General features: G+C 43.6%; 1 long non-coding RNA gene across 1 annotated transcript; it reads left to right on the forward strand.

Moving 5' to 3' along the window:
- The first annotated feature begins 3902 nt into the window (after nucleotides 1-3902).
- Nucleotides 3903-14854, forward strand: LOC118250338 (uncharacterized). The gene is made up of 3 exons (XR_004779419.1): nucleotides 3903-3987; nucleotides 4099-4201; nucleotides 14818-14854. It is a non-coding gene; the product is annotated as an uncharacterized LOC118250338 (long non-coding RNA).
- Nucleotides 14855-21683: the final 6829 nt, after the last annotated feature.

Raw genomic sequence — 21683 nt, forward strand, 5'->3', positions numbered from 1 at the left:
ATCTAATTTGTAACGACCCTTCGTTGCTGAGAGGCCAGCACTTCCCTCTATGAGGCTCAGCTGAGGCTGTGGAGTGAAGAGGTGACTCCAATTCCCTGTGTGAAGAGGGGTGCAAGAAGGGAGGCTTTCTCTCTGCTAAAGAGACCGGGGTTTACTGGGCTGCTGAAGCAGAGAGGGGCAGTATATCTGTTGCTCTCTTTGCCCAGGGCATATTGGCTTTTCCTACAGGTTTTGATTGCACCCTTCATTAAAAGAGCCATTCCTCCCTCCAAATTAGGTGGAATTCAGTGCTGAAAGAATCCAGCCCAAGTCCCAGTTTATTTCTCCATAAAACATCTGTATTGTTCTTCCAGGATGGCTCTGCCAAATGAGTCCTCAATAAACCCAAAACCTGGCAATAGACAAAACGCTCCAAAGCGCCTTTTTAATATGGAAAAGTATCCTGCAGTGTTGCAATCTTCCAGTGGAGACCACCCCCTACCCCTGAGAAATGCAGAATAGCACCACGCCACAATTTGCCTGGGGTAAAGAAACAGAGCTGGGCCTATGCTGGTTTACTCCAGCCAGAGGATCTGGCCTATAGTTTCTTGTTTTTCTTTTTTTTTTTTCTCCTTTTGTTTTTTTCCTAAGATCCTTAACTTCTTTTTCCCTTTTTTTTTTTTTTTTTCCTGTGGATAGGAGCTTTGCAAGTTCCTTCTTTTATTGTTAGCTCATTTGGCAGGAGCAACCAAGCAACAAAAGTGTTTTATTTGGAAATAGTTGAGGGGGAAGTCGACAATGTCCGAGCTCCACTCTGATTGAGTGAGCTCTGGGAGGTTTTCACCTCTGCTTCCAGGCTGCACCAGGCTGGGATTATCTCATTTGATTTCATTGGATCTGTGCGCAGTAAAGAAGTGAGGAAAATTAAAGGTTAGTGAAGTTTGCCTTTGTGTCAGGCTAGAAGCTTTTAGTTATTTAAGTGTAAAGCGCTCTCTCTCTCTCTTCCCTCTCTCTGGACTGAAATACCATGCAATATTCTACTTAGCTGATTTGACTCAATACATGGAGCGTGACTTCCACGGCTTGTTTTCCATTGCAGAAGAGATCCTGAGAAAGAAGCACAGGGGAGATGAGATGCCTATATTGGCTAAAGGGGAAAAATGTAGTGTGTGAGAGGCACTCGTGGCCGAATCTCCTCCATATGGGTATCACGCTTAGCAATGCTCACTCTTTTATGGCCAGCACTAATGCATGCTATGATTTTGATCTGTGATGTTGCCTACGTCTGTTGATTTCTTTCCCAGTCTTTAAGACCCCTTCACAAAAGCTCCACTCAGCGGAGATTAAAGGCTCCACTCAGCAAAGACTCAAAATAAACCAGAAGCAGTGCCCTAATGCTGGCATAACTTTTCCCTTTTCTTCCACAGTTGAGGCTCTTGTGAATCCATTGGGATCTGCCCCCTTTTGTGCCGTGCAAGCTGCACGCACAAGCTGAGGTTTGCCTTTCCTGCTGTGCTTTGTGGGGCCAATCCAAAATAGCTCAGGGCCAGATTTCTAAGAATTCAGCACCCGCAGCCAGGGCTGAGCGAGGAAGTCAAGAGCGATCTTAATGTAATGAGTAGGTAAGGGCTTGTGGTGTGGGGAGGAGCTGCGTGGCTGTGTATGTTTATGTGGGTGTTAAATGATTCACCCAAGGCCAAAGAGGCCCTCGGTGTCGGGACCAAGATGACCCCTTCAGAGTACGTCGGGGCTTGGAGCAGATATTCAGCTCCTCATTTCCCACCGGGGATGGTTGGGTGAGATTTTCAGAGCTCGGTGCACGTGTGTGTGCTGTGCTTTTCTGAAAATCTGGCTGCTTACTGCAGCATCTCAGTATGAGGGGGGTTAATCAGGAAAGAGGGGCTGCTGCTGAAGAGCTGAGCTCTAGGGGAGTTATCGCTGACCCCGATAACCTCTCTGGCCTGGGCATGGGCCATGCAGCATCGCTGCACCTGCAGAGCTTCCCCAGCCACTGCCTGCAAATAGTTTCCTGCTTCACTGGGACTTAGTAGCAGTAATTAATTGATGCTTCAAAGAGCACATGATGATAGAAAAAAGCTGTTTACCAGATAAATTACTAGCACCCTGTGGTCATTTGCAATTGGAATGTACTATTCCCTGCAGGGGATGACTCGTGTCATTGCTATGTGGTGCTGGAGAGCTGATTAGAGGGCTGTCAAGTGCTTTCCACCACCAAAACCCAAGGCTTTGTCATCAGACAACGCGCTTTCCCAATTAGTTTTTGGGTTCTCTGCAGCCAGTCCCCAGATCACAAGTCGGGCCTCCAGAATGCCAAGAGTCTTTTAAAAATCATGAGATGGGTTTATTCTGTGCCTGCTACTTTTAGCCCTTAGCATGTGTTCAGGCCATCTCCTGCAGTTTTTTCTTTAAGACCGTAGGGACCACAGATTTTTTTCTTAAAGCGAAAGTGCTGGATAGAGCACCACGGGAGCTTGGGTTTCACATAACATCGGGGAAGATTCACAGAAAAATCACAGGAGCTGGCAACAGAGGGCTTTTCCTTTTGACAGGGCTGGCACAGCTCGCCACGCAGACGTTCCAGAGAGCAGCTCCCTCGCTGGTGCTGCTCCAGCTCTGCCGATGCCAGGGGAAGGATGCGAATTTACAGCCGCTGAGGATCTGCCACCCTCAGGCTCGCTGCTGGTCAGTCCCCTCTGTGTTTTTGGGACCACAGAGAAGCACTAGCTGGTTTGATACCTTGCTAGAGGCAGGTGCCAGCTAGTGAGCACAGCCATCAGTCATCTCCCCTGGGGAGCTGCCCCTCTGCATGATGGGGAGGAGGGAAAGCTGAACCCCTTACTCCCTGCTCCTCTTCACTGGAGGGGTGGTTGGTGCACAGAGTAAAGCCCCAGGGCTTATGTTCAGTGCAACTGTCTAAATAAGGAGGGAAAGATTTCAGCATGGAAAACTCGTGCCTTTCCACCGGCTTTTGCATCCAGACAAGCACAGCTTGTGCCTGCTCTACTGCGTCAGGCTTTCGGGGCACCTGGAAAAGAAAGCTGGCTTTGGAGACAAAGATCCTACCTTGCTTTTAAGAGGGGACCTCGAGAGTCCGGACACAGTAGGTTCTCTATATTTTGGGGACAGGATGGCTGCTGTGCTGCAGAGACTGCCTTCTGTGCCTCCTCTGCTGAAATATCACATCACAGTGCTTCCTGGGGTCAGCCCAACAGCATCCATCCAGCCGGCGCACAGAAAGTGCAGCTTTTGGAGAGGGAATATAATTTTAAAGTTGGCCTGAGAAGCCTCCATCTAGTTTTCAGGGTTCCAGAATGTTGTTTTATTAGGATTACAGTCTTGTTCTTCTTAGGTTTCAGCAGGCGTTTATGACTGTTACAACAGGAATGAAAAGCTGGGGCTGGAATCGGCATCGCTTTCTCCTGCCAGGCGCAGGGTTCACGGTGGAGGCCAGACATATGTCTTTCTCCCACAGATGCTACTTTTTTTTTTTTTTTTCTGGATGGGGAGGTGAGCTCTATCCTCTCCCTGGAAGAGAGGGCTGGCAGCAGCTCTGAGCTGAGATGTGGGGGTCCGCTGGCTGAAGGTAATTGCCGTGTTGGTTCTCGTCGTTCCCCTCTGCCCTTTGCCAAGAGGAGAGACCAGGTCCCAGCAGGTCTGTGGGGAAGGTCATGTTTGTGTATGATGCTGTAGCCTTGCGTTGTTCCTGTCTCCTTTCTCCCATGCCCCATGGAAACCTTTCCAAATGGGCAGAGAGGGCTGGTGAGGGAGAGGACACTTCAGGGCCCAAATAGTCAGTACCCACAGGCTCCCCTTCAACCCCCCCCCCCTTTTTTTTTTTTCCCTAGCATTCCAGACCTGATACCATTCATCTATCTGCATTTCTCCCCATACAGGTCAAAACTCCTCCTGGAGGGCACCCAAATCAGGGTGGGGTTCCCTGCCACTACAGAGCCCATGCTTCTACCTCTGAGAGGCACTGGCAGGAAGGTAAGGGTAAAAGCAGCTCTCACTGCTCGCCACAAGTCCCCTTCTGGCCTTCTAGGTCTCGGTGGCTGTGCTGGGTTGGGGAGCTAAATCCCCTGCATATTCCCCCCCCAGAGATGAAGGAGTTCAGCCTGCCCAAACTGTCCCGCTTGGGGTGAAGAACTCTGCCCTCTTCTTGGGGAATTCCTGGCTCTGGGATTGTTGGACCCTCTGCACGGTAATAATTAGCAGACAAATCCTGCTGACTTGGGAAACTCATCTGAGGGTTTGTTTGTGTGTTTGTTGTTTTTATGAGAAGGTCCATATGCCTTTCAGATTTTGTTATTTTCAGAGAGTTGATGATCTGAGGAACAGAATGAAGAGTTGACATTGTTGGTTGTTTTCTTGGCCTGGTTTAAACAGCAGATGGAGGTTGGTAGAAGGGCTACAGCGCGTTACTTTATCCTGGTGGAATTTGATGAGTTTTATTGCGAAGACAATAGGGCAGATCATGACAGCACTCAACCCAGGGAGAAAAGAGAAAGCTTTGTACCTGGCGGGTACTGATCATCCGCCAGCATGCCCTTCATGTGTTGGATCCCATCCAAGAGGTAATATGGGAATTTCTGCATGTAGTTAAAGTTTATGAGACTGCCTGCCTAAACGCATGCGTGTGTGTGCGTAGCGGAGCGAGGATCCCTAGCATAATACTTAATCAAAATCCAGTTTTACCAGTGATATAAGACAGATAAAGCACCGAGTACAGACCTCAGGATCTGCCCCTGCAGCTTAGACGCTGTATCTGGCATACGCAATAACTGCTAATACACATGGTGTGTGACTTACTCGGAAATCCTGAATTTGACCTGGATTTTCCAAATCAGAACCTTGTTTTAAATCTGAAGATGACAGTGCCTGGTAATTCATGCGTTTGCTGATCTCTGGGGCAGTTCTAGTTCAACGCTGGTTTCTTTCCAGGGCATGAAAATCCTATCTAACGTGCAGTGCCTTTTGAATCTGATTGTTACTCCGAAATGTGTGCTCACTCAACGTGTTTAAGAAATGGGCAATAGAGTTTGAGCCATAGCTTTATCAGCAGAGCACAGATACTCATCTCTAAGAGCTTGCTGGATCGTGTTCCTCCTTTCAACACTCTCCTCTTCCTGCTGAGTAACCTGCATCTAGTGCTGTTTTTATCAGGTTTTTGAGATTATGGCTTGCCCTTCTGCTGGCTGAACTGCCCATAGATGAGAGCAGGCACCTTATTTTATATCAGGCTGTAGCTTGAGACTTCTGGTGCTATTCTTGGGGTGCTGTTTGTGAACCCTGCTACCATGATCTGCAGAAATCCTTATTCCCTCCTTATTCCTGGCCACAGGTGCCAGCAGTGACCTTTCATTCACGCCATCCCTCTGCTGTCACGAGGCTGTCCCCTGAGGTGACTCTTCCAAGTCTTTGAGCCACCTGATTCACCAAGCCGGACCGCTGTAGCTGACCCTTGCCTAGTTGTTTCTCCTGTTCCCTGATCTGCATTTTCACCTGTTTTCCATTTGTATCCCAGTTTGAATTAATCTCACTCAAATAGGAATGAGCAGAGAAGACTTGAGGAGGAATCACCAGTGCCCTGCACAATGGCAATGACTCCTGATGAGCCACTTGCTGTCTGTGTCCACACAGGGTGGCTCTGCCATGGCAGCAGTACTAGAAAACTAGAGAACTTCGTAGGATGTTCCCTTCTTCCTGGTATTGATGATGTCTTTTAACTCTGTGCCTTAGCACATTTGGTTAGAAATGCTGCATTTTGCAGCAACACTGGTAGAGGCAGTGTTAAATGCAGACATCCCACGGCTGATATTGAGAATTCCTCCAGTAACCTCCCTTCAGTTCAGCTGTTCTGACAGTACAACTTGCTATCATCTCCATTTTAGCCTATTTATTATCCTCCTTACAGCACTTGTCTTATCCCTATCTTCTCCGGTTTAACTAGTCATTTTGTGTGGCAACATATCAAGGGTTTCCCTGGTATTCGGATAGAGTTGGCACAAATGGCTGTTGTTGTTATACCCAGACTTGAAGTTTGATGTCACATTTTGCCATAGCTTTCTTTGTCCTTTACCCAGTGTTTCTTCTGAAGCTTTGTATAATATTGATACTGGTGTTGTGAGCCCGTATATGATCAAGTCATTTTTTTCCTCCTTAGATAAAGGCACTGCTTTTTCTTTTCTCTAAGTTACCGGTTTCAGTATAATAAATCTTATTATCAGATTTGTAACTCCATGTGTTACAACCTTCAGTATTTAGAGCTGGATTGACATTGCTTCCTCCCAGCTCAAGCACATTCAGCATTTAAGTTATGCTTGGGTGAGTGACTTCTATATTTCTCCTTGAGGGCTTGCTACAGTCTGGGATGTACCAAATGCAGCTAAAAGAGATGGATCTTTAACTTTGTACAGACACGTTTTGTTTTTTTTTTTACTTCTTTATTGTCTAGAGACACGCTGGGGATGTGGGGTTTTCTACAGTCAGGTAGTAAGTATCTCAGCAGCATGTCCACTGTCACTAAATTGTGTGTAGATGTTTAGCTAAAACAGGCTTCAGGTATAGATAAAATGTACATAGCATGTTTTTGTTAGCTCCATCTCTAGAGAAGGAAGCCTTTCTCTTTCCTGCTAAAGAGGGGTTTTAATATCTGCAGTTTTCATATACTGCAAGTCAAGCATGTGAAGAGACTATTACCTTTCCAGGACACGCTGCACGAGGAAGGCAAACCAATGTTAATTTGAAAGCATGGCTGTAATAAGCCTACTTCGACATCAGACCTCTCTGGATGATGAGCTGGGATCCGTTATGAAAGGATCTTTGTCACGAATTGGCAAACAGAATGGCTGAGATCCAGGGCAACGCTTCTGCAGACATGAAGAGAGTCTGTAACCCGGTATGAACACACTGGAGCTATCGCTGAAGTGCGGGGATGTTATCTCTAGTCGTTGTAACTTTGTATGTTGGTTTAGGTTTTTTTTCATCAGAGGAAAGCTCAAGAAACTAAACCTGAAGGAGATAACTTTTCGCAGGTGGAGGAATGGTGACTTTCTGGAGAGGATGATAAATGGCAAAACTTTTGCCAGGTTATTATTGTCTTCCAGGCTTATTTCATGTGGAAGCAGAGTGGCAGGCTCTTAGTGTGCCACAGGCACCAGGACTGGAGTCTCACATGGTGCTCCAGGTCATCAGCATCACGCAAACTCTGCACCTCTGACAGCGACAGCCCTGAACTAGCAAAAGCAGCGTGTCCTCAGCTTTTGGGGGTGCTTTCTGTGACGGTGTGGGCTTTTTCACTGTGAACATTTCTCTGAGCAGCAATACTAAGAACAGGGAATCCTCTAAATGTGAAGGACAACCTCAGATTAGGAGTGAAATTTGTATTTTGCTATCCACTATTCCAGTTCTCTCTTTTTCCTCTAGAGTTGTTCTTTGCAAATCTTTTCTCTGCCTGGGAAGTGGTGCTGTAGATCCCCGGCTCTGTGCAGTCACACTGTTCAATTTGTTTGGAAGTACAAGCTGCAGTTTTGCAAACACTCGCAATTCGGTTGTATTTGGGGACATTATCACGAGACAAGTGAAAGGTCTGTTCTTTATCTGAAGATAAATCTTAGCTAGCAATTTTTACACCCTTGTTGCAAAGAATTAAGACCCCAGAACTTTGTAAACTGAAGGGCTCAGAGATTATTTGAGAAAACCCTTGAGCAGTGTTTGTTTCCCAGACCTCCTCCTCTGCAGCAGGTGAGGCACTCTGGCTGATATTAAAAAATAATAATGAAAAAACTCTTTCCCCGACACAAACCAACCCTAAGGCACACGATTAGCATGAGTTATTTCACTCACATGCCTGGAGTAGGGCAACGTTTTAAGCAACTAAAGCCATATTCTTACAATAGGAAGTATTTAATAATCTTTGTAATAGGCAGTAGAGCTATCTGTGCCTTTAACAAAGCCTTTGTTCTGCTAAACCTTATTCACAGGCATTGTTCGGAGAATATATGGAAGTGTTGGCAGGACCGGTGACCCATGTAACTGTAATGCAGTGGGCTGCCGTAAAACAAATGAAAGAAATCTAAGGTTTTATTCTGGCACGCTTAATGTACGTAAAATCAGTGACTCTGCTAGCTGGAGCTATGGGTTCTTTATAGGAAAAATTCCCCACTATATTTCCATTAGGAAATTTGCTTTAGGAAAAAAAAATTAAAGATCTGGAGGAAACCCCTATTTTTTTCCTCAATTTTTATTTTTTTCTCACTTCTTCTGCTTGGTTAAAAAAGAGTAGTGAGTTATTTCATATATATGTTTTTATGTACTTATTTTTTTTTTAGAAAAAAGAGTCAAAGTATTACTTGTTACTTGCTTAGAGAGGGAGAGGGTCAACAAGTGAAAGTTTTATTTTCAAAAGTGAAAATCAAAATCTAAAAACAAGGTTAAAGCAAGTTAAAAGTTTAAGGCTTTTTAAAAGGGAAATAGTCTTTCTCATATATACATGCATTTTAAAAATTACTCCTTCTTAGGGAGGAGTCACCTTTTGAAATGAGAAAAGGGAACATTTCCAACAATTCTCAAATTAAGATGTTAAAAATTTTATTTTTCTATAAAATCTTTCATTTGGAATTAAAAAAAATCCCATTTGGCAGAAAAAAATGACTTTCAGATAAAATTGTTGCCTTCAATAAATCCCCGATTTTCAATTCAAGGAACTTCAAAGTTTGCTTACTTTAACTATTCAAGGTGTAAAATACTGCCTAGTGAAATTGATGGTGGCAAAAGTTGACCTTAAAATTTGCTGGACTCTCTAGCCACACAACATTTCTTTCTAGGCTATTTAACCACGTAACTAAAATATAAAAGCCGGAGGTTCATTCTGTGCTTGGAGAACTAGGAGTGAAACTTGAATGGTGACAGGGAGTGATTTTATAGGAGGTGCTGAACCTGCTTAATCTGTCTTTTGTGCAGATTTTAACAGGCTGCACGAAGTTTTATTTATGTATTTGCCTGTTATTCTCCATCATTGTTTCAAAGGCGAGCCAAGGAAACTGAAAGAGATTGAAGTGGCCTAAATTGGGCCGAGGCAGGCATTTGCTTATCAAAGAGATAATTTTGCAATACTATGGTCTCTCTCCCAACAACGCCACTGCTAAGGTACACATGAAAGGCAGGTAGGGTCTGCGCCCAGAGCCTTGAAGGAAAAGGTGAATGTCCATTTTGCATATCCCATTTGTGTGCTAAATGGCAGTGGTATCTTAAATAGGGCTACAGTGGCAATTAAAATAATGAGATACATAAAAGACACCTGCTTTAAATAAATACAGTAATCTGCCCAAAGCTCCTGAATGGACTGGTATTCAGCAAGAGCCCTGAACCTGCATACATACCTATGCTTAACAACATAATCATTAAAGAACAGAAACCTTTCCTTCTAATCCCCCTCATACAGGACAACATGTGGATGTTAGCATATTTGGACTGCTTTGCATTCCTTCTTGCCTGCTTTTGAGAACATACTACATTTTAAAACTTGTTGGGTTCTTTCATGTTTTATTTGACCCTATGTAATTGCATTCCTGAAGGAATAACAGGCTCCCACAGTGATTTATACCCTGTATTAAATGTCAGTTTTGAAGAGACACAGTTAGCAGTTTGGTTTAACCTCCTGCCTTCCTATGTAAGTTCAAAACTGAAGTGGAGCTCAGGATCCAAGGGGAAAAGTAAGAAGACGAAAATGGAGGCAGCGCGGAATGAGACGTATGTGTTCCTGGCCCCTCACCTTTAGAAGCCACCAGAATGAGATTTCAGAAAGCCATCTCTATTTTTAACTGTAATTTGTGTACTTCCCCGCTGCCCTTGACCAGTTGTGACGGCTGTAAATTAGTGCGAAGCGCTCTGCTTTCTCTGGGCAGACGACTGCAGAGGCTCCGACAATGGGGACTGCATATTTTTGCTGCAAATTCAACCAAATCAACCCAGTGGGGTTGGCATGTGTCCCAATAAAAAGGTCAGCAAAATAAATTGTCCTTGTAATTAAGAGTTGCTCCTATGTTTTTATGTAACTGTGCGTAAATAGCAAAGCGGGATAGGTATGTTATTACTGTTTTAAATATTTCATTCCCTTTGTAGATTTCCGTATGACACAGTTAACAACTGCTTAATCATATGTTATGACCTAATTATGGGGGATTCAGTTAAATAAATCTTGATGTAATGCTATATTCTTGATGTAATGGCACTCTGATGGCTGCTTTTATGTGCGTGTATGCATTTAAATGTAAAACTAAATGCAGCCTACATTAGGATCTGACACATGACTTAAATGGTAATCATCATTAGAATCACTAGTGAAACAAGTAACGGGGGAGTTCTTTAAGCACTAACACTGTACATACCCACCTAATTCCTATGCCCATGAAATAAACATTCTGGTGATCACTTTTTTAACATGCAACTGTAATGTTTTGTTTCGTAGACAGGAGATTTAGCTGCAGCTGCTCTGAGGAGGATTCTGTTTTCACAATGAAAGCAATAGATTTGATCCATCGAAGCTATACTCAGACTAGTTTTCCCTTAAATATCTTTTGCATAAACAAATAGATGCAAATGTTTTGTGGGGTCAACCCAGGGAGCCACTGGTAGTTGTTCTGACGCAGGCAAATGACCAGTTTTTCCACTGAAGTAATTCAGGGCATTTCCATTGCCTTCTGCAAAGCCTCATGTGTCCATCAGGTGAATGATGAGTACAGAACAGAACGGGCCTCCTGTTTGCCAGGCTGGAAGGCTGACAACGATCTTCTATTCTGAAGTGAAAAATGTAGGTGATAACGTTTTCTTTGGGTTGGGTTTATCTCGCTAAAGACAGGTGGCTTAAAGTCATGGAATAAGTTGCCCTCTGGCAACGCGTGTCACTGTTGACTGTTCAGGGAGCTAATATGGCTAACTTAGACCTGATGCTTGTCTTTCAGATGGATAGAGTTAGGTAAGATGAATCCTACCGTATGATGTATACACAGTATTGCGTATCAGCTTCCCCTGACTCCTAGATGTGCCGCCAGATTGCTCTGTGTGCTTGTGCCTTGGTGGGAGACACGCTGGGATAGGTCCTTCAGCAGCCAAATACATCCAGCAGACAACAGGTAATCTGTGGGTACGGACCTAGGGGGTGCAATTAATAGCTCAGGAACATAGCAAGAGATTTGCCTTTCAGAGCTTTAGATGGCAAAATGGTAGGTACCCATCCCTGCAATTCTCACACTTTTTCATCAGTGGAAGGAAATAGTTTTGTTTAATGCTGACAGTGTTATCAGTCCAAAGTGAAAGGAGCAAGTCCTGAACAAAAATGCATTTGCTTCATGGCTATGAGGCCTAGTTCTCCTACAGTTACTAGGATCACCTACAGTAGCTGTCCAACTTCAGGACCAGGAATATATTGTCTTAAACTGATTAGCATTTCATCTCTGGTCTTTATTTGCTGTTTGTGCTGCCTAGCCAGGATGGCAGCTTCCACGAGCAGAGCGTTGTCCATTCATGCATGAACTGAGCACGGAGTTCAGCTGTCCCTCTTACAACGTGGGAAAATGTGAAGATGAACTTGAGTTAAGGCCCTCAGTCTGGCTCTCTGGTTTAAACAGACCCATGCGCATTGTGGTGTGCCTGTTTGGTTATCATCTGACTTGGGTGGTGATGATGGAGACGTTATACCCCAGGGTATAACCTTCTTAGCCTCTGATTCAAAAAGGATGTTAAGCAATGGCAAACAAAGAATCTTAAACCAGTGTGAGGTGAGAAATACCAATTCCTAATCAGCATTGATGTATCAATGTGACTTTATTTAATTGCACCTTCAGTCACTACGTGGTCTCAGTAACAACAGTTAGGAATTAGAGAACTGAGTGAGGAGTATCTCCTGGATTTCTCAAATATTTCTGAAAATATTATTAGTTTTTTCCAGCCATTCAAGATACTAAAAGCTAAAACAACACCAGCAGAGGGAGACAAACCCTGTTATCAGACCAACCTCGTGTAGCAAGACCTGTAGGAATCACTGCTTTTTCATAGGAACCTGAACTGGAAACCTGAAGGAGAAACAACTTTTGTGAGGTGTTGTGTGCCGTTGAAGTCTGTACATGCTTAATAGTGTGAAGTAAGGATAGAAGAAGTCCTCTTAAAAAAATAAAAATCTTTTGGTACCATACTAGATGTTTCATTGGCCAGAAATGTTTCACTTATTTTGGTTGGGTTGCATGTGTGTGTGCATGCATTACTTTCCAACTAGAAAAGTGCAATTATGTTACCTTTATTTCGGCTGAAAAATCAGAACATTTAAACAAGATTTACCCAAATATTCTTCCATTTTACTGATTTTTTTCCTTTTTGTGGATGGAAAGCTCACTGACTTGACCCAAGTAAACATTTGGACTTGATCACACCAGAAGTGTGTTTTCTGGTGAATGGGATGGTTGGTTGAAATGTTTTAATCAGACTGAAGTGTGATGGTTGTGGTTTTCCTGAAATAAGAAAGCAACCCAGACTTCCACAGGTAAGTTAATTTTAATGCCATTTGAAAAGAAATTGCAATAGTGAAGAAAATGAAATCACAAAAGCTTGCTCAGGGTGTAAATGGCAGAAAAGATGCCTCAGGTTGGCTAGTCTTGCTCTCCAGATGACACAAAAAAGTCCTAAATGGATCCTGAACTATTTTGCTTCCTTAAAGTTTAACACCAAAAGAAAATGCTTCCCTTGCTGTGCCTAGCCTCAGCCCCTGTTTCTGGAAGAATATAAATGGAAGGAAGATGGAAAGAAAGACCTGAAAATGAATGAGTCTCTCTTTGTAACATATTTGTTAACCTTTCCATGTTCTGTTAGGTTGTAAAGCCATCTTGGTTTGCTTGAGGCTGTAAAATGGAGATTACTTTCACCATCGAACAGTTATATTTGTATTTTCTTCATTGATCAGACACACTGGGTTTTATTCCTCCAGCTGTATATCTAAGAGGATGATGGCCTTGAACCCTTGAGTATTCAGAGGAGCATCCCCTTGTTTGTCTATATTGAATATAGCTTGTGCTGATGAGGCAGCAAATGGCTTTTATGGCAAAGGATTGCTTGCAATGGCAAGAAGTTGTGATGCATTTTTAAAGCAATTCCATTGTCCTTTGCAGTGGGAGTGAACTGGCTGGGCTGGCACAACTGGTGCTGAGAGAGCTGGGTTTCAAAATCCAAACCCTGTTTGTGCGCTGTGGGATTGAATCACCCATCAGGAGGAGAGTGAGGGACCTCATCTGTCAAGTGCTCTGTGGATGTTGTAGTCCGTGCATTTCCTGCAAAGCTCTCATTTTGAACAGTGCATGGGGAGTGATGTGTGTGGCTGTGGATAGGAGACCTGAGGATCTGAGGTGGACAAAGCCCCCTCAGTCAGAATCTGTTCATGCTGCCTGCATCTGCAGGCATCGCTCCCAGACAGGACAGGATCTGTTTGTCTGGGAGTCCCGCATCTCTTATCTGGAAAAAAGCTTTTGAATGGGGTGCAGAAGTGTCATTTTATAGCATGAACTGTAAGAGAAAACATGTGCAGGGGATAGGTCTGCAAAAATCATCCTTTAATTAATTGTCTAGATAGAAATAACTGTGGACGTCTTCAAGTGCACTGCTGCTACAGATCAAACCAGCAGCAAAAATCTCTGGGAGTGTTCAAGAAAGATTTTTTTCTTTCCCTACCACGGAACAAAGGTACTTGTGAGGACATTGGCTCTTACAAATATACGCTAGTAGGAAATGTGCCAGAGGGGACCTTGGGAGATCATCTATCCCTCTACCCCAAGGCAGGATTTGCCAGGTCTGAGCCATTCCTGGCAAATCTGCCTCAACAGTGACAGAGTCTGCAGCTCCCCGACTAATTTACTCCAGTGCTCACCTGTCCTTCCTCTTAGGAAATGTGTCTAATGTTTGACCTAAATCCTCCTTGCTGCAATTTAAACCCATTATTTCTTGTCTTATACCCAGTGGACATGAAGAACAATTTATTACCTTCCTATCTGCAACAACCTTTTACATAGTTGAAGGCTGTTATCATGTCTCCCCCTCAGTCTTTTCTTCTCTAGACTAAACAAACCCAATTCTTTCAATCTTTCCTCATAGGTCATGTTTTCTAGACCCCTGATCATTTTTGTTATGGAAATAAACATCCTTTAAATCAAATTCTGTGAATCAATCTTGTGCAGAAAGGAAGGGAAACAGAGAGGTTAGAGTTAGCGTAGGGAACAGGAATCTGGTGGTGAAAGAAGTGAATTTGCTGAGGTCTGTTCAGAGCACAGCCGTCCGTTCTTCTTTGGGATTAGGAAGTACACCGAACAAAATTTTTTCCCCACGTTTCCTTGGGAAAATCTTCTACATGTCTGCTACCAGAAGAAAGACTATTTCATTTCCACAGGTTGTACGGAAAGTGGTCTGTGGAAAAGCATCGGGAAAGATACCGGAGTGAGGGAATTTTTACCTGTATTTTATGTCCATCACACAGACTGTCTGAAATCCACTTGTCTGCAGCGGTACCAATCCTTGTTCTCCAACAAGTGATGTAGGTGGTCCTCAAAAGGCAGTTTAAAACTGGATCATCACTAGGATCATCGTAGGAAAGTTTCATCTCTCTGTAGAGTCCTTGTAAGCTGAGTCTGACGCTGAAGAAGCAAGGAGTTAGGAGACTACCACTGCTAACGTGAAAACAGGGCTGCAGAAGGATCCATAAAAAGTTTCCTGTGCTTATACTCCTTTTTGTCCTCCAAAGCATTATCGGCTGGACTGAAGCTATTTTATGTGTTTATTTAGATCCTGCATTGTGGAGTCCTATACTGTTAATGCTTCTAGGCAGTTGAAGCCCAGCATCCTTTTGTTCTTGGTGCATGGGATGAGTGATGCATTGACTCAGCCTTTTACTCAAAGGTAAGTGTGAAGCTGTGGTAAATCTAGTCTCAGATCAAAGACAGTGCAGCCACATGATGTGAAGCATTCAAACAATCACTTTTCTTTAAAAAAATTATTCTGAAGGCTTTATGCTGGGCTCAGATATCACCTGTCTTTCTTTTCCCAGTCTGTATAAGTAGTAAAGCCAGCAGGAGCACCAGACTGCATGCTTTGGCTAACTTGAATTGTGTGTGCTAACATCTGATCCAGATTCCTTGTTAATAGACATGGAAACATGGCCTCATTGTTCAGCTCGCAGAACAATGAACGTATAAACGTGGGACAGCATAAAATTTTATAGAAAGAGATGGAGGGCCAAGAGCATCTTAAAGCGGAGTGTGCTGATGGGTCTTGAAAAAGAAGTTCAAGAAGATATGTTAAAAGGTAAGGAGATGGAGTATAGAAGTGACGGAAGGGCAGGTCATGGTCCTTGCATAGATGATGCTGTAAAGGCAAAAGGTTTTGTGTTGGTACAAAAGGTTTTGTGTTGTTTTGTGTTGGTGTGTGGTACCTATGTGAATGTGAAGTAATCAGTAGAAAGGGCAAGTAGTTCTTAGGCAAAACTGTATGGAAAGGACTGTTTTGTAAAGAAACTTCCCAGATGTTCTCTCACCAGAGACGACACTGATTTGACCTGTCAAAGTTGTTAAATTTGAGGCCCTATCTGTGATCAAGATAGCTGAGAGTTCTAAAATTCTTTAGCAGAGGTCCAAAATAAACAAGGTGTGGTGAAGAGAAAATGCTTTTTGCTCCTTGCAGATTACTGGGACCGGTCTTCCTTTCGCTGTCTGATCCAATGGCAAAGGCTCGCTTATCTTCCAAAAGCCAGACTCGAGAGGATGCCCGAGTGCTTCCTCTAAGCAAAGTGAAGGAGGCCAGGGACAATATTGTGACAAAATAGTGAGACGCATTTGCTCGTGAGATGCCAGTAAACACATTCCAAAAAGCAGTTTTGCTGTGATGAGTTTGGCCATCGTGGTGGAACTGTATTGTAGTAATAGCCAAGAAAAGGTTCTGGTTTTAGACAGTCTTGGTTTTACAAATATCCAAGCAACACCACTTCTCTTAACCAGTTGTAAATGGTACCGTAACAGAATCAGTCTAATAGCAGTCACCTTTCATAAAGACAGGCTTCCAGCATTAGATAAAATACTAAAAGTTGTACTTCTGAGATGGTTTCCATGCAACTTTTCCCATATGGGCCCTAAAACCCCAGATGCTTTAAAATGTGCTTAGGGCCCTGTAAGACATGGGGCTATCATTAATTAGCAAAGCCCCTAAGCACGCGTTTAATTTTAAGCATGTGCTTTTCTTTCTCCGGGATCCATAGGATTTAAGGACTTTAAGTGACTAGGTTTAGGGATATGCTTAAAGATAAGCACGTGTTTAGTTGCTTTCCTGCACTGTGGCTTTATTTGTTTTTACAGAAATAAGAAAAATGAAAGATCTTATTACAGATCAAACACAAATAAATGTCCAAAACACAGCAGGGAGGCTTTAGGTCTTGGTTCAGAGCCCAGTGAAGTCAATGGAAAAACACCCCAACACCTCAGTGGACATGGGAGCATGGTCCTCAGAGGACCGATGATGAACCCAGTGCAGAAACTTGTTGAATACCTCATGTTTCTTTGCAAGGTTCCCTTATCTTGTATCCAGATGTTGCTAACAAGGATTTTTATTAGCTGCTGAGAAGTACTAGAGCGGCAGTTTTTCAACTCTTAAAATGCATGCATATATAGGCAAGGTAGAAATAGTTTGCAGTAGTGATTATGGTCTCTGGAGCTGTGAGTGCATTTCAAAGTTTCCCAGTTCTTGTCAGTAGAACCATTTATTGGTCCTGTTGATCTGAAAGTGTTTGCTCTCCTTCTCTCATGAAGTGCAGTGAGGCTAGTGAGACAGTTCCTAGCATGAACGTTGTCTCTGTGTAGAGGGAAAGGTTTATACAACAGGAACAGCAGGTTCCTTTGAATAGCATTCGTCTTTTTTTTGCCTTTAGATCTCTACAGTGTAGAGAGCAACACCTGAGTATTCATTTGGTTTCCCTTTTTAGGCATGCAGGGAAATAGCCACCTTTCAAGAGCATTTTGATCTATTTTTGATGTTTATTTCAGGATGAGAGGATGCTGTAGATTTCTGCATTTGATCTGCTGAATTTCCACCTGAATTTTGATCCCATGGTTCAGGCTGAAGCTTTCCTTACTTCTGCAGAGACTGCCCCCAACATCAGCAGATCCACCTGAGCCATCAGCCATAACCCAGTGGGGAAAGTGATCCTGTACCACCTTTGCAGGCACGTCATGAAGGTAGATTTGATTATAACGTATGTGCTTCTGCCTCTTCGGAGGAAGGCATCTGGGTTGCACTACCAGAGCCATGGGAAAAGCTTTGCTCAAGCAAGCAAGCAGAGTGCCCATCTCGAGTCTCTGGAGAACTGGTAAGCAGTTAGCTCTGCTAAGCTGATATTGCTTCATTTTCTATTATTACTTGTGTTTGCTAGGTCAAATTGACACAGGTCTGCAAGGATGTGCTACAGCAACATCAGAGTACCCATCCAGAGTCTCTGGAGAATGGTTAAACCCATGCAAAACCCATGTCCCTGCATTGCCTATTATTGCCAGGTCAAACTGGCACTTATCTGCCAAGATGTGCCATGGTGACACCTTCATTTTACTCTGGAAGAATATCTTCTGTCACCCCAGGCCTTACTTCCTCATCAATGAAAGACTTTTGGTTGTATCCACTGACAGTAGCTCTGGGATTTGGTATGGTGAGAAGGGCTCCTGTACCAGCTGCGTAGCACAATGGAGTTATAACGTTCTAAATTAAGTTTAATAGAACAAAAGATAAAAAATTGATATTTGCAGCTTGGCTGCTTAGTGGCTGAGCCCCCAAAATTCCTTTGATGTTTTATTCATATTTGATATTTTGATCTTTAACTGAGACCCATTTTAAAGCTAGAGAAAAAAAAAAAACAACAACAATGTTTTCCAAACTCTGAAATGCAAAACCAAAAAGTTGGACCTGGTCTTTCTTTTCCTTCATGGTTCAGAGACTGCAAGGAAAATGATTTGAAGCATTTCCTTCTTCTAACACCAAAACAGAGCCTGGCTTTTAAATAAAAAGAAAACTATTTCTGTTGAGTGCTGAGAGCTGTCCTTTTCTTTCAAGCTGTTTTGCAGAACTAGAAGATACAAATCAATAGGTAAATGTTTAGTCATAGTACTGTAATTATGATATCTACTTTTCCTAAGATTATGATAGGACACATTTCTTACTCGTCCCCTAGAAGAGTTATTTTTTACTGTGAGAAGCCCAGTCCCTGTCTTAAATTTCTATAGTCCTCTGAACAGAATCTGCGGTCCTTAGTCACATTAGAAAAATCACATTGGCTTGAAAGGAAAATGCTAACTTCTTCAATGAGTGGAAAAATACTTCTGTTGCTTAAACGTAGGTAATTAGACTGAGGACTTTCTCCAAAGTAAACCTTGACAATCTAACAATCATCTTTGGCTTTTGCACTGCATGGAGTTTCTCTTACATTGTTAAATGCATTCCATGTTTCAGTAAATGACACCAGGCTCACCAGCAGTGACTGAGTGATTAGTTTATCATCCTCTTAGTGCAGCCATCTAGATCTTTAACTCTTTAAGCAGTGGCATTTAAGACTGGAGAACACCCAGGATCATGCCTGAGGCTTTAGACATTCTCAATTCAAGCAAATCTTGGATATCAAGTGAAAATGAATAAAAGAAAGTAGGTGGGTGCATTCTGATAACACTTTAAACAAGTCAGGTAAGCTAAATTACAGATAAACACCAGGCTTTTCAAAGAGGAAGCCAATTCCCCTTTCCTGGGACCACTTAGGTCATTAGGTGTCTGAGTAGCATAAAATTACTTGGAGAAAATCTAACAGCATACAAAGGCAGCAAAGGGTGACAATCTGCATTTCCTAAGACTCAGGGCTCTGAGGCAGAGTTTTTGAGGCAGAGTAATCATCTCTCATGGCACAGTAAAATGAACAATTTTACAAAACATTTGGTTATAACAAGTGTATGCGAGCTGAAACATACGGTGCCGATGCCCTGTGCTAAAATCACGTCCATTCAGAGATGTGTAAATGCATAAAGCTTGGCAGCACTAAGAGTCTTTGGAGAAGGAAGAGCCCCTACTTAATTCAGAAACAAAAGGTGCAGGAGGATTTTCAGACAGAAGGAAAAGGCTTTGACCTGTGAGCTGCTGACCAGCTGCACCTGCTGCTCGGCATCATGGATCTTCACCTATCATCTGATCCTGCTCAGTAACGCGAGCCAGATCACCATGTGTGCCCTCTGCCATGGGAGACATGGAGCTGCTCACCCTGCGGAGACAAAGTCCTTTGGGACTTCTGTAGCTGGGAAGAGTCAGAAATTAACAAGTGCAGCATTTACATGTGTCCAGCAACAGAATAGAAACCAAAGCCCTGCTTTTATTTATTTATTTTTGTTAAAAAATGCTTTCATAGTTTTGCCCATTACCTGTGGTGGTTTGTTTTGTTATGTTTTGTTTTGTTACGTTTTGTTTTGGTTTGGTTTGTTTGCAGACTGGACTTGGAGTTTTGCTATTTTGGGTGAGTTTTTGACCAACAGGGCAGGGTGATCCTGTGTGGAAAGGGAATGGATGATGCTACTATAGTAAATTTTTTATATCCTAAAAAAGGTTGAGAGTGGATGGGGAGCTACCTCTGAAAGAGCAGAGCTGTGCTCCTGCAGGCACAGACAGACCAGTTAGGTCTCCAATTTTCTGGTGACTGTGGTGTTGCCTCCAGGTGTAGCCATTCTCAGCACTGTAAATACATTCAGACACCTGCTTTGAGTAGGCCTACCTATCAGAAAACACAATGGAAGTGATCTAGTTGTGCCATCCCTTTCATGGTTCCTCCTCTGTGGTGGTCTCGTCTTGGGCTCTTGGTGGCTTCCAGGGGAGCCTCTGAAAAAGGAGTTGTTGTGGTTTTGTGCTTTGGGTCAGGGTTTGGATCCACTATCCCTGACCCAAGTCGGTACTCAGTGGCTCTAAGTCCTCTTTGCCTTCTCATTTTATGCTCCGCTCTCCAATTATGTGTCTTAATCCACTTGATTTTCTCCTTGCAGTCCCTCAAGTCCCAAACCTGCGCAGCCCTACCTCTGTCCTTCGCATGCTTAGCTTGGTCTGAAGTGGACAGGCAGCAAGATTTCCTGCCCTGCCTTGCCTCTGCACCTAACTGCTGCATGGGGAAAGAGAGATGGGAGGGAAAATGACTTGCTGAGGGCCACTAGAGAAAGGGTAGATGGCTGTTTTTGGCAGCCATGCCGTTAGCTCAATGCTGGCTCTTTGTGAGGAGTGTTTATAGGCTGTATGACTTCTATAAATAGCATCACACGTTTGCTCTTTGCTGTATTTCTTTGAATTGGGGTGCGGTGTCATTTGCATACAATACCTAATTCTAGGCTTGTTACCATATCGAGTGTGTGTACAGAGGGTGGGAAAAGGCAGCAGAGTCAGAGGGCAGAGATGGAACAAGCAGGAATGTAGGGCGCAACCAGGGGAACAAAGAGGTCCTCGGGGAAACTGCTGCAACGGGGCTGTTTTGCTTTCTATGCCTCAAAGTGCAACACCAGCCTGCCCGGGGGGCAGACTGAAACACCGGTGTTACCCTAACTGTGGTTGCGACACAGGTAGAAATCGACGTTTTATACCCTTCGTCTTGAGCCCTATGCTCAAACGCCAAGTTTTAAGCCCATATCTCTTCGTGGCTGGGTGATGCTGTGCACCTGCCGGCTGTACCATTCTGGATCGTCTTTGCAGAGCCGCGCTGCCTGTTGTGACACCTTGGTGCCTTTGGCTTCGGTCCCGTTTTCTAGAATTGCACTTGGCCTTGCCTTGGCCCTCTGCCCAGACTGAATTTGCCTTCTTGGTTTTCACTTCTTTCCCATATCGCTTTTCTCTCCTGTTCTGTCTTCCTGCTTATCCTCAGGGGTCTGACGTTGCAAACCCTTCTGCCCAAGTGGGTGAGCACCCCGTGCACCCAAGGTCCCGTCATACACAAGAGAGAGTGAAGCATGGGATGTCCTCAGATGTGCTGCCTTTCTGCAGTTTCTCTTCTTCCTTCTTCAAATGAATTTAGGTAATTCTACTAAAAGTCCCTCTTCTCCCTTTTTTTTTTATGACCCAGTTCTTCAGTTTTATTTCTCCATACTCTGTTTGGTCACTGGTATTTTAAAAATAAAATCAGTAGGTCCTGCAAATGGCCTTTAACAGAAAGCCTAGTTTGCCTGTGGGATTAGACACGCACGGTACACACGTACAGCGCTGGTTTGCCCACATCGTTTGGATAAGGTATCAGAGAGCACAGACTGTCTTTGCATTGAAGCCGGCAGGTCAAGAAATTGGCCTCTCTTCAGTTCAGGGGCCTTGTGGCTGCCAGCCAGTAATCTAAAGCCCTGATGACTATTTCTGGAAAATGCTGGAAACCCACCTCTGACTACAATGTGTTTAATTCCTAGTTTCCAGGCATATTCACTTTTGCTTCTTTCTGATGGGGAAGATTTTGCTTCTATCTCCCAGCAATGTTTCTCTTCTGCTCTTCTTCTCAAGCCAGAGCGACGCAAGGGAGAATCAGCCCAGCACTTTCTACTCCTGTTGAGATGTGAGGATGTCCCTCCATGATGATGCACTAGATGTATGGGGCAGTGTATGCCCTCACAGCAACACCACTT

The sequence above is a fragment of the Cygnus atratus genome, chromosome 5 (assembly GCF_013377495.2).
Source record: "Cygnus atratus isolate AKBS03 ecotype Queensland, Australia chromosome 5, CAtr_DNAZoo_HiC_assembly, whole genome shotgun sequence".
Lineage (NCBI taxonomy): Eukaryota > Metazoa > Chordata > Aves > Anseriformes > Anatidae > Cygnus > Cygnus atratus.